Source organism: Mirounga leonina, unplaced genomic scaffold, assembly GCF_011800145.1.
Source record: "Mirounga leonina isolate KUSES-001 unplaced genomic scaffold, KU_Mleo_1.0 Mir_126, whole genome shotgun sequence".
Taxonomy (NCBI): Eukaryota; Metazoa; Chordata; class Mammalia; order Carnivora; family Phocidae; genus Mirounga; species Mirounga leonina.
In genome coordinates, this window is record NW_023270314.1 from 4,620,265 (window position 1) to 4,633,123 (window position 12,859).

At 38.8% G+C, this 12,859-nt stretch overlaps 1 protein-coding gene across 2 annotated transcripts in view; it reads right to left on the reverse strand.

The window, feature by feature from the left end:
• The window catches only part of NAV3 (neuron navigator 3), a 356,416-nt gene that overhangs the window by 158,930 nt on the left and 184,627 nt on the right, over positions 1 to 12,859 (reverse strand). The gene's annotated exons all lie outside the window — the stretch shown is intronic.

Below are 12,859 nucleotides of genomic sequence, written 5' to 3' on the forward strand. Positions count from 1 at the left end.
ATTCAGAAATATACTATACAGTACTCCATATTACTGAGCTTAATTTAAAAGTCTGAAATTATTTGGGTCCTAATTAATCTCATAATTACCTATTTCTAGGTCTAATCAGAATAGTAAGATAAACTTACCTTGCAGCAATTACACATTTGGACTCTGGGGAATAAGATAGAAGCCTTTTCTTATAGAAGCAATACCTTTGTAAGTCTTCTATTAACACTGGATGGCTTTATTTTTAACTGTTTTCCACTTTCTACAGGGACTCACAGCATTCCCCTGTGACACTGAAGTTCCAGTAAAGTCTCTAGCATCTGAACCCGGCATGTGTTTAATAGACATGAAACCAGCAGCTTTGCCAGTGTGGCAAATGCTGGCCTTGCTCAACCACTACCTATCGTTTGGAGGCAGAGGTTCCATTAAACCAGTTTGATTATGGATGTGTAATACTTCCAAGCCAGTGGCCATTTGAAACTGGTCTATCTGGATACTGAGAAGAACATGGGGAGACAGTAGAGGAAGTACAAGAAATTTTAATAAGAAAGAAAGATGGAGGAGGAGGGCACCTGGGTGGCTCAGTTGGTTAAGCGACTGCCTTCAGCTCAGGTCATGATCCTGGAGTCCTGGGATCGAGTCCTGCATCAGGCTCCTTGCTCAGCGGGGAATCTGCTTCTCCCTCTGACCCTCCCCCCCTCCATGCTCTATCTCATTCTCTCTCTCAAATAAATAAATAAAATCTTTAAAAAAAAAAAAAGAAAGAAAGATGAAGGAGGAAAGGAAGGGAGGGAAGAAGGGAGGTAGGGGGAATGGATGGGTTAAGGGGGAAGAAGGTATGAGAAAGGGGAAAAGAAGAAGGCAAAGGAAGGGGATGGTGGGAAAAGAGAAGGGAATGGAAGGAAAGGAAAAACAGCAGGGGAAAGTGAAGGTAGGAAATAGCATGTATTAAACTCCTGTATGAAAATGGTCGCACAGTCAAGTCAAGATGCATCCCTACAGTCTGTTTCTAGAATATCGGTAGATATTTAACGTGTTCATTCTCTTCCACAGAATTCATGCCAGATTAAAAAAATATATACAGCAAATATATACCCACTTAACATGTATAATATAATCATAGAGTTGGTAGGGATTTCAAAGAATGTCTCGCCTTACCTCTCAGCCAGTGAGGAAACTCATCTATGCCTCACTTGGGAGACAGCCATGTGCCTCTGCCTGAAATCTCTAAGGTTGGAGATGCATCCTCTCCAGGAAGGCATGACTCCTTCTACCAGTGGACAGGTCTAGTTGTGAAAACATTTCTGAGGATGAATCATTTGCTTCCCTTTCATTTCCATCCAGTGGTCCTAGGAGCTGTGGAAGGTAACTGAACAACTCTATACTACCTTCACCACGACCCCCAGAGACTGAAAGACACCAACTGCCCATTCCTCTATTTTCTTCTTCAGCCACACATCACCACATTGTTCATTCTTCCTCATCCTGGACGGTTGCCAAAACAACCACCATTCTGCTGCTGGTCTGTAAATCTCTACTTTTTAACTGACAAAATATTTGAATGATTAAAATATGCTTAACAGTAGCATTACTACTTCAAACTTAGAAAGTATTAAAAAAGTCCTTAATATATTGTCAAGATAGAAAAATAGGTGTTGTACCCTCACGCACATGGCATAAACTTTTCCTACACTAATTCAAGGCATGCAATCCTTAACCTTATAAATTAACATCACTTTAAAATTCAGAACTGTTAATAACCCTTGAGATTCTAATCATAATCTCTCCAGAACGTCTTCTCATCCTTCTCATAAATAGAGCGTATTTGAGAAATGGCTAGGAAGAAGTCTACTTTTTACTTCCAAGTAATCTGGTAAAAGCCTGAAGATAAAGAAGGAGTATGTAAGGAAAATCTTAAAGGGCAGATGCAGCCGAAGGAAAAGCAGAGGTAATTGGAGAGATTTCACTCCAAGTGGCCAAAAGAAATAGTGAAGAATGAGACAAAATTGGAGAAGCCAATATCAGAATATAAGATTTCATACAGTAACAAGCCTAAGTTTCTAAGTGATGGTAAGAATTGACAAGTCTTGAGGGAAGTATTGAGACGACCTTTACTAGAGGGAAGAGGGAATATAGTTATTGACCTTACACAAGGTCAAAGAATATACCATTATATGTCCCCTGTCCCTGGCTCCCTTCCCTCTGTGAGAACTCTTACACTATAATCAAGTTGCATCTCAACCACTTAACTGCCATAATATTAATAGCATTGATATTTGAATTATTTTCAACACTTTCTTAATATAAATTATAAGAACACTGTATTTTCAGAAATTCCATTTCACTAAATTTTTTTTCACATCTTTATCTTTTAAATGTCCTTCTTCTGGGGTTCCTGGGTGACTCAGGTGGTTAAGCATCTGAGTTTCGGCTCAGGTCGTGATCTCATAGGTTGTGGGATCGGGCCCCACACAGAGCCTAGAGCCCAAGTCAGGCTCCCAGTCAGCACTGAGTCTGCTTGAAGATTCTCTCCCCCTGCCCCTGCCCCTCCCCCACCCCTATGCGCACTCTCTCTCAAATACATAAATATATCTAAATAAATAAATAAATAAATAAATAAATAAATAAATAAATATCCTTCTTCCAATCCAACAGGCATCTTAGATCCTTGGTTTTTCCAACTGCATCCGTTTTTGTTCTCTCATATTTCAGAACCACAATCTCCTTTCCTCCTTTGGTTTATTCACTCATATGGCACTGCACTGTTCATGACAATCAAACAGATCTTTTCCTCCCAGTCCTTATTGAGCAAAACATAATTGCTGTCTCATTCATGTTATGGAAGATAACAACCAAGTCAAAATTTATTGCAGTGAATGTTTTCAATGACCCACAAAAGTCAAAATACCATTAAATACACTTACAAACCCCTTTAGGATTACACAAATCTGAAACATCCTAAAAATTTATATCCAAATGATATCTAGAAGATTGGGGGAGGGAAGGGAGTCTCAACGGAAAAGGCCAAATGTAAAAGCACAAGTAAAATGACATATTTAGTAACACAAAAGTTAGTAACATAAAAAAATACATATGATAAATTCATTTAGCCACAAAAGTGTTGTATCTCCTCTCACTTCCCTAATCTCAAAGCCACTGAGGCTCAGTTGAGACCGGCTCTTTGCCCCACTTAAAGAGGACATTTTATAAGCAATGAGAAAGCAGTTTGCAACCATGTTAAAAATTCAAAGTGAATTCTAGAATATACCATTTTGGAAAATGTGTGCAAGCCCTTACCATCCTGTCTGACACTCAGGAGGTTTCCTTCAGGAAAAATAATGGCTTCTACATTTTTGCTTAGGGGTATATGGGCCACTTAATCTGTGTGGTCCTGCTCTTACTTTTTAGGCTTTAAATACATACATTGTAATTAACACTGCCAGCACTGTCATCTTTTAATAGGAAGTCAAATTATGTATGAATGAACCTGATTCACAGGGAATCATGTCCTCTACACCACCTATTTTGCAAATATTATTTAGAGTCCAGCTGCCTGATTTATTTTGAGAACCCTAATTTTACAGATGACCCCAACACTGATTTGGATGGAAATTTTTCAAATCCTCTTAAGTCAGATACTTTGGGCAGAAAATAGCCAAAACATGGCCAATTACCTTTTAAATATTCTCCTATATAGTTATAGCACAGACCCTAGTCTGATCTATTAGGATGCTTAAGATTAAGGAGTTGAACTCAAGGAACTCTGCCTAAAAATTAACTTGGAAGAGGCCATTTTGAGTCGGAAACAGAACCTAGTCAAGCACGTGGCAGAAATCCTGAAATTCCTGTGTGCTCTGGGCTTGGATATATTTACCAACTTAACGTGCAACATTATTTAAGAAACTGCATTGGAGTGCTTCATTATCCTGATATGATTATTCATGTCACAACTATTTGAAGAAATTATTCCTTACTTTCTCACTTGCATTTTTGAATATTGGCATAAGTTGGAGTGGGGGAAGCCTTAAAAAGAATAATCCCATAAATATAATAAGCAGATGCTCAGTTTAAAAACCATGGAAAATACAGACTTTTACTGAGAGATTACCCTCTGACAGCAATGCTCCAAGTTATTTATGCACAAAAAGGCATATGTCATCAACACACCCACATACAGCATGGTATAATTTAACAGAGCAACCATCGGATATTGCCCGGGGACTGCTCTCTGTTCATATCTTTGAGAATACTTATATATAAGGTACTTAGAACAAGATAAATGCTACTACTTTAAAGGCAAAAGATGAATATCATTTGATTCTGCAGTTTCAGAGGATCAAAAAAATAAAAAGATCCTTAAGGAGTAAGACTCCCTCTCATGCTTTTGTACTGCATAGAAGTCTTTCATGAGAAACAGTTCATCACAGAAATCATACAATGGTGAAGAAGTAAATCTTCTATGTCTGAGCACCTGGTGTATTCAGATTCAGATTCAGAAATCACTATTCCCACACTGTGGAAACATGACTCTTTTAAAGCCAAACTGACATGAAAAATTGAGCAATATTTGCCTCTGCTGTCTCTCTAAGCTTTCTTCTTCTAAAGCTGGTTCACTAAGATTCCAGAAAGCCTCATCAAGCATCTGGTAACAGGAGGGCTTACACAGAGAATAAAAACACATCTGCATTTAGCATCAGTTGTATGAACCAGAAACAAAGAGATCACTGGTCAGGTTTAATTCTTTCCAATATGGGGAGTCTTACAGGAAGTTTTCTTGTAAACATACATCTAAGCAACATATGATGTGGTCAATGGTTTAAAACTTAAGGATTTTTGAAGAAGGGACTGTGTGATGTAAATGCACTTTGGCAGAACACTCAATGAAACATAACAACTAAAATGGACACAGTTTGGCTATTTAGGCAGGCCCCAAAGTTGAAACTGAAACAAAATAGAATTACTTCAGATATCTTCATATCTTGTTAAAGATTATGTCAGAAGTTATCCCTGAGACTTATGTCATCAAAAAGGCCTACTTTGTAAAGTATAAAAATAGTTCACAGTCATTGACACAGTAGTTTAAATAGTTACAATGTACACACTCAGGATAATTTTTTGCCAAACACCAGAAAAAAAAAAAAAAAAAGCAATGTGTGAGTAAAGCCGTCAAAAGATGCCTCTGCATTTCTGGAAATGTTACTAGCATGCATGGTGTTTGTCACTGATGTACAAATGAGGGCCATCTATTTGGATACCACTGAGGCAGCAGAAGAAACTGACTATACAAAAAATTTACCCAAGAGGCCCTTCATTGTTCATTCCAAGGAGGTCACCTTGAGGGAAATTCAATAAATAGGTCCCGTTAATTACTAAGTAACCAACATGTTTGCAATCTTAAAACGTTAACACTCCTTTACGGATGTCTAGAATGTCCTGGATACCAGGCCAATAATGCCTAGGGCAGATTACTGCTATTTATTTTCTCCACGTAGACTTTACGACTGGTTCTCAAAGTTCAGCTTTACAAAGAAAATAATGGCAACAAGTAATTAAAAAAAATTTTTTTGAGTCACTGGAGTTTTAAAAATCCAGTTGGGAGAATGGAAGCTATTTAGCTAATGCAAATGGACAGCTTCTTAAAATCCCATCCTCCTTTTGGGAACAAATCCGACTTACCTAACAAGTCAGTGTAAAGTGCCTGTTCCAGGTCTCCCAGCATTGTGAGGATCACATCCTCATCCAGATGAGCTGTGCCTTCCCGCAGGCAGCTTTCTCCCTCCTCCTCAGCCCAGCTCCTGCGGATGCTGCTTTGCCTGGAGGACACGTTTTCATCTTCGGACCTGCTCTCTTCATCACTCTCGCCTTCCAAGCCTTTTCTGGAAGACCAGTCCTCTAAGCCCTCACTGCCTGACTGGCTGGGAGGCAGGAGGTTCCAGGCGCCCGGGCCACCGGGGTGGTACAGGGACTGCACGGAGCGCGAGAGAAATCGGGACAGCGAACGCCTCTCTGCATAGTCCGATTCTCTCTGGCTGGCCTTTGCAGCATTTCCAAACCAGTTGGAAATGCGCACAGTGGGTCTCCTCTCCCCCTCGCCGGTGAGGGAAAGATTGGTCAGAGACTTTTGTTTCTGAAGGCAGGCTCCCTTTCTCCTTACTTCTTTGCTCCGAAACACAGAGAGTTCAGCCGGTCGCTGCATGGCTCTTGCAGGGGCTTCTTCTTTTCAACTGGACTTCATATTGTCTTTTTACAAAGACAGAGCAACGGGTCCTTTTGGTTTTAATTAACACATGCACTTCACTAAAAGCCCCAACAGGAGCCAACATTCACGTAAGACTCTAGAGCGACGGTATGATTAATCAGTTGCCCACAGTTGAGCTTGCCACATTCTCTCTCTAATCAGCAGTACTTACAAGTATTTTGCTTGAGTATATCTGAAGCAGAAAAGAGTTCACCAAAGACACTGCTCCAGCTGAAAGTAGCACGGGAAGCCAACTACGTTTTCCAGTCTTCATCCAATCACATGTCTCAGCAGGATGATGGGTCCACATCTCCCTCTATCACTTCTGTGTTCCCAAATGCGAGGTAGTGAGGCACCAGTGATCTCTCTCATGGCTTTCTTTCTTTCTTTCTTTCTCTCTTTCTTTTTTTTTTTTTTTTTCCCTACCTCTCACCAGCCCTTCACTGATCTAGGTCTGCAGCCCTTGACTCGAGATGAGCTGACACGGTGCAGCACATACAGCCTCTGCATCGGAGCCCCCTAAGAGCAGAAATTAAGCACTGAAGCCTGGGGCTGCACGAGCGGCTGGTGTTTTAGTATTCCTCCTGCATTCTCAGATCTATGGCCCTTCCTTGTTGCTGCAGTGGATGCTGCTGGCTGCCATGGCAGCAAACATCCTGCTAAATTAAAACAGAAGCGCCGAAGCGGCTGTCCAGCCTAGAATGCCACAGGTTTCAAAGCCAAGCCTGAAGGAGATGCTACACTATTAACCCTATGCACATTTAAATCACTCCTGGCTACCCAGCCCCAGACACGGACACACGCACACACACACACACACACACACTCACACGTTCTCCGACTCAGAGAATGACGGACTAATTCTCAATAGCGGCAGGCAGTTGAAGCAGGCAAATCTGCCTTCTGAATGTTGGGATTTGTGCTGTAAAAGCACAAATCAAATTCAAGAGTGTAAAGGACCTGGAAAACGTAGCATGACACTCTCCACTGGCTGGCAGATAATGCTTTAAAGGGAAAGACTTCACCTCATCTTTCAAAGGCTTGTTATTCTGAAGCTATTTAGTAAAATCCTAACATGACAATAAAAATCAAGACTTCTTCCTATAAAAGTTAGCAAAGAAAATAAGAGGATTTTCCCCAATATTTGCACTCAAAGCATATAACTAAAAGTTGATGGCCAAGTATGGAGAAAATAATGATGTGACAAAAAATATAAAAGGCACATTATGTTTTTTGATACTGAGCATTTCTTCTGGTCTAGTCCATAAACCTATTACAGCAGCAACAGCTCTTTGTTTTTTAATATTTTAATAAAAACAGAAAATGTATTGTATTTATCTTGTACTGGTTGTGTATATTCACCAGCACCCCGAAATTCTAATTTTAGGAAAACTTTTTTTTTTTTTAAGATTTTATTTATTTATTTGACACAGAGAGACACAGCGAGAGAGGGAACACAAGCAGGGGGAGAGGGAGAAGCAGGCTTCCCGCTGAGCAGGGAGCCAGATGCAGGGCTCCATCCCAAGGACCCTGGGACCATGACCTGAGCTGAAGGCACATGCTTAATGACTGACCCACCCGGGTGCCTAGGAAAACTTTTAAAATACTTATTAGGTCTAGTAGGGACCATGTGTACCATTTAGAGCTAAGTATTAAAAAAATTTGTTTGAGGTATTCTGTCCATAAACATTCCATATGAAAAGGAGCAAAGTGGAGAAATACATAAGAAATATTTGTGCCATTCCAACTGATGAGTCCCTATCATTTTCTGAACTAATATGATCAAATTACCTCTGAGTTTTCACTTCATATTGCCTACCTCAACTAGGGGAAATGCTCAATTTCTTAACTATATAATTAGCATTATAATATACACTGTCTATACCTTTACATATGATAATAACCTACTTTGCAAAGCTAATTAATTCTTATGCCCAGCCTTAAGGCAGATCATACCTAGATCTGTTTCACACACACATATATAAGGGAATTAAATGAAAAGCAATTTTTTACAATTATTTGTAGAAAAGAAACTGCAATTAAGCAAACAAATAAACCTGTGAATGTGAGTACTGATTCTCAATTCTTGGGTCTTTAAAAATAAATTTCTTATATAAAATGTGCTTAAATGAGGGTACAAATGTCAAATCAAAGAAAGTGATGATTATCCTTATAAAAACATCATTTTACAAAGTATTTTTTAAAAGATCAAAATGCCACTCCCCTCTGGATTCCTAAGCAATACATTTCTTTTTCTTTATTTGGAATTATTGTGACCCCGTGAATCACCAGGTTATGAGACTATAGTAAATTTACTGACGCTGTAAAACTTTAATTTGTCTGACATGTATTACACCAAAGTACATATGTAGTGTACTCCTGAGTCTCACAGATTCACAAAAAAGGGAATTCTTATGCTTTAGACATCAAAATAAGTGAAAGCAATGATCATGCCCTCTTCTTATACAAAGGAGCTTGTGAACCAATCAGCTTAAACCAGTGGTTAAACTTTAATGTTCAGAACTCTGGGAGGATTCATTAAGTTATAGCTTGCTGGGCCCCAGCCCCATCCCTACTCATTTAGGAGGTCTGAAAGGGGCTTGAGACTTCACACTGCTAACATATTTCAGTGATGCAGACACTGCTGGTTCTGGATACTGATAACTACTAGGCTGAGACTAGTGTTTTTCAACTGTGTTGAGGATGTTCAACTGGGTTAGGGGACATTCAGCAACATCAGGAAACATTTTCAGTTGTCACAGCTGGGGAGTGTGGTGCTTCTGACACCTAGTAGGTAGAGGTCAATGCTGTTGATATACCCTCTACAGTGACAGGACAGGCCCCACAACAAAGAATTATGCAGACTACAATGTCAGTAGGGCCAAGGTGGAGAAATTCTGGCTTGGACTAAGTTATGTTGAATCTACAAATGTTTTAGAAATTCTAGTGGCTTACAAAACCAAAGATGCACTTTTGCTCACATTAATGTCCACTCTGTTGGCTGCAGCTCTGATCCAGGTACCCCTTACACTAAGACCCATACTAAAAGAGCAATACCAGTCTTCAGACATGTTGATATTATGACAGAGGGACAAGCAATGAGAGATCCAAGCACTGACTCTTAAAGCTTCTGCTCAGGAATGGCCCATGTCATTTTTCCACTCACATTTCATTGGTCAATTTAAATCACATGGTCCATCCTGATTCAGTAGATCAGGAAATATAATCCTCGAGTAGGGGTGGACCCAGGAAGGGGCTAATAAGGAAGAACTGGTTATTTTGAAGAAATAACCCTAACAGAAAACATCACAAGGGTATTTTTGTTTCTTTCTTTATCTAAACATATTGTTGTCAGCTCGAAGCTACAATAGTTTTTCCCCTGGAACTATATCAGTATATCAGTTTACCCTGAACGACAGTGGGCAACCCATTTATTGCCTCTCTAGAGGCAGCCATACCTGCTTGCTTTGGATGTGCATTCATTTACAGGTATAATTATACTTATTTGTATTCACCCATATAAATGTATGTTATACAAGGTGAAGAAAGAAGCTTCAGTGCATAGGAGATGAATATACATAATCAATACTAAAAATGAGAATCACTCTAATTTTGCCAAGACTTAACATAAAGCATAGCTGCTACAATGTTCTAAAAAGGAATACTTTTCAGCTTTTTAGTAAACATAATTATAAAGTGGCTATTTAAGTAAGATATTGAAACTGATTTAAATTACCTGAGCTTGATTTTCTTAATCTTTCTAAACACTCAAGAAAAAGGCAACTTAAGTGATCATTTACAAGTCTTAAATACCATATATTGACCATTATTCAAGACAAAGTCTGGTAAGTCAGAAAAGAAAACACATGTAACCATTAGCTTATCCTTCCGCTTAATCTAAATTCTCACTTCTAAAATGATTCCCCAAATTCATTCAATTATGTTATTACTTTTTTACAAACGGCATGACAGCTTTGCTAATACTAAGTCATTCTGGCACTTTCAATGTTTTTCAGTTGAGTATAAATTCTAGATAAAGGTTAAAAAGTGCATTAAACAGTTGTTGTACATGTTGGTAAAAAGCCTTATGCACAAAAAAGGGCAAGTGTGAACCTATGTAAAAACAAACAAACAAAAAACAAAAAAATTATCCTAAAAACTTTCCTGAATGATTCCAGTGGACTAAAAAATAAAGCTCACTTTACATTTGGCAAGATTTCTTGGTACTTGATGAAAGGGATGGTCTCTGAGGTCAAATTCTTTCTGTCAATGAATATAAGAATGAAACCCAAGCCAAAGCAGTAAAATCTGAACCATCGCTTTGGCCGGACTTATAGTATCGAGGTTGTGGCATGAATCTTAAAGGATAGGCAAGAAGCTCACTCACCCATTGCCACAAATTATTTAATATATTCTATCTGACTGTAATAATTAATGGAAGCCCTATTATTAGATTGGATAAATATCACTAACTCCCCCCCAACCAAGAAAATGCCAAATAATAGGAAACTTGAATGATACACACAAAGACTTCAGAGGGATAGAAGGTCACCAAATTGAAAGTCTTGAGTTTTCTCCAGTATGCCATTTTATTGTCATTCATTTCTGATATATTCCTTCACACCATAATTTAACTACATTTTAACTTCCATTACCATTTAATCACAAAGACAATGTTTTTTATAACTTCATGTGAATTACTATGTAGATGAAAGTGTAAAGAGCTAAGCTTCCTGGCTACCTTCATGAATCTCCCTAACAAACCTGCTTTTCAGTGTGAACCATTCAAGTTTACTCCTTAACAGTACCACAAATCTTTACATGTCACTCATCTTGCAGGTCATGCAATAGGGATGCTTTTCACACTGTTTAAGCATAAAAAGGGATTTTCCCTGGAAAACAAAACAGAAGAATGCAGGGAAGTGTGGGGGGGAGATAATTTTAGGCATGGCTTGTTCACAGGGGCTCAGACATTTCCCACAATGACCTTGAGCTCATTCTCTCCTGCTCTCGGTTCTGTTTTCTTGGTGTTTGTTTCACTTGAGGGTGAAGGTAACTGCCAGCAACTCCAAACTTCTTTTGATTAGCTTCAGGTCTAGTGGAAAAACCACGTCTCTCCACTAATAGTCTTAGGAAAAGTTCTGAGATTTATTCTCATTGGTTCTAACTAAACTGAATTGGGTCACATGTCCATTCCTGAGAGAGTCACTGTGGTCAAGGGAAAACGTTGTACTGATTTGATCTGCTTGGGTCAATTTCACTTGAACCACATAAGCAGCAATCGATAGGGCAATGGTCCCCCCCCCCAAAAAAAAAACAAAAAACTTAAGGTGCTATTACTATTAGCAGATGGTTGCAAGGGATGCTGGTCAGGCAAAGGTATACCAGGACATCAAGGTATATTTACTATGAAGCCACTGGTTCTTAAGATATAGAGCTTCCAACTAGCTAAGCTCTTTCCTAAAACACTACATGTAATTTTATATTTCTATTTTTCTATTATTTTCAGGCTCCCTCAAATAGCATAGGCTTCAAAATTCTCAAAACCTGGACCTTATCCTGCCAAGTCTAAATCCATCAGAGTTCTATATCATTAGGGCTACTTCTCTTGGAGAGCATGACAGAATTATTCCCCAGGGAGGCTCCTGCACCAACCGTAAACAGCAAGAGTTCAACAATAACAATAGCACTGAAATTTCTGGTTATAAAAAATCCAGTGAGCTGCCAAGACTCCAGTGAACTTAAGAAAAGTTGCCAGTTTTACAATAAAAAACAAATGAAACTAATAAGATAAGTAGAATTTTTTTTTTCAAATTGTTTTCACTGAAGTTGTTTCTTCCTGGAATATTATTTTAAGCCCTATCTAACTCTTTACAGCTAACTTAGTTGTTCCCAGGCAACTAGTAATTTAATTATTTGTGATGTTAACGTTTCTATCTTACTCTTCCATAGCAGGACTCATGTCTTAGTCGTGTTTCCTTTCCCAATCCTTGCAATGTCTGGCATGGATAAGGTACCAGGTCAAGATTACTGAAAAATATGGGTAGATGAATAAAACTATCTCACAACAGTCCTGTGAGTTTATTAGGCATCATAGTCATCTCACAAAGAAAGGAAATCAAAGAACAATTCAGCTAAATAATGGTAGTAGAGAGGCCAGAAGTATGTTTTTCTACTTCCTAGAACATTTCACTTCCCCTATTTCATATTGTCTTTGAGGGAACATTCTGTGAGCTCAGCAATAATTTCAAGGGCTTTTGTGGTCTGTGGTTTATCTAACAGCCAGAATATAGTAGCAACAACAGAAAATCAGGAGGAGGAGAAAAGAAGGAAAGGAAGGGGTCAAGAGAAGTTCTGTTTTTGCTTTTTTCAAAAATTGAAACTGGAGAGATGTAGCAATCCTGAAGACTACAGAGAGTGAGTTGGAACAGAGGGGGATATTAAGGAGGTAGAAGAGAAATTTATCTGAGGAAAGGTGGAAAGAATGGGTGTAAATATTGTATGCAGGTAGATGTGGTAGCAGGGGTGTATGAAGTTCTTTCTTCTCTGCTTTAATTTTTTTCAGTGAAATCAACATCAAGGTCATCAGTTAAGGGAGAGGATAGAAGAGCTGATATGGTAAGTTTGAGAAGA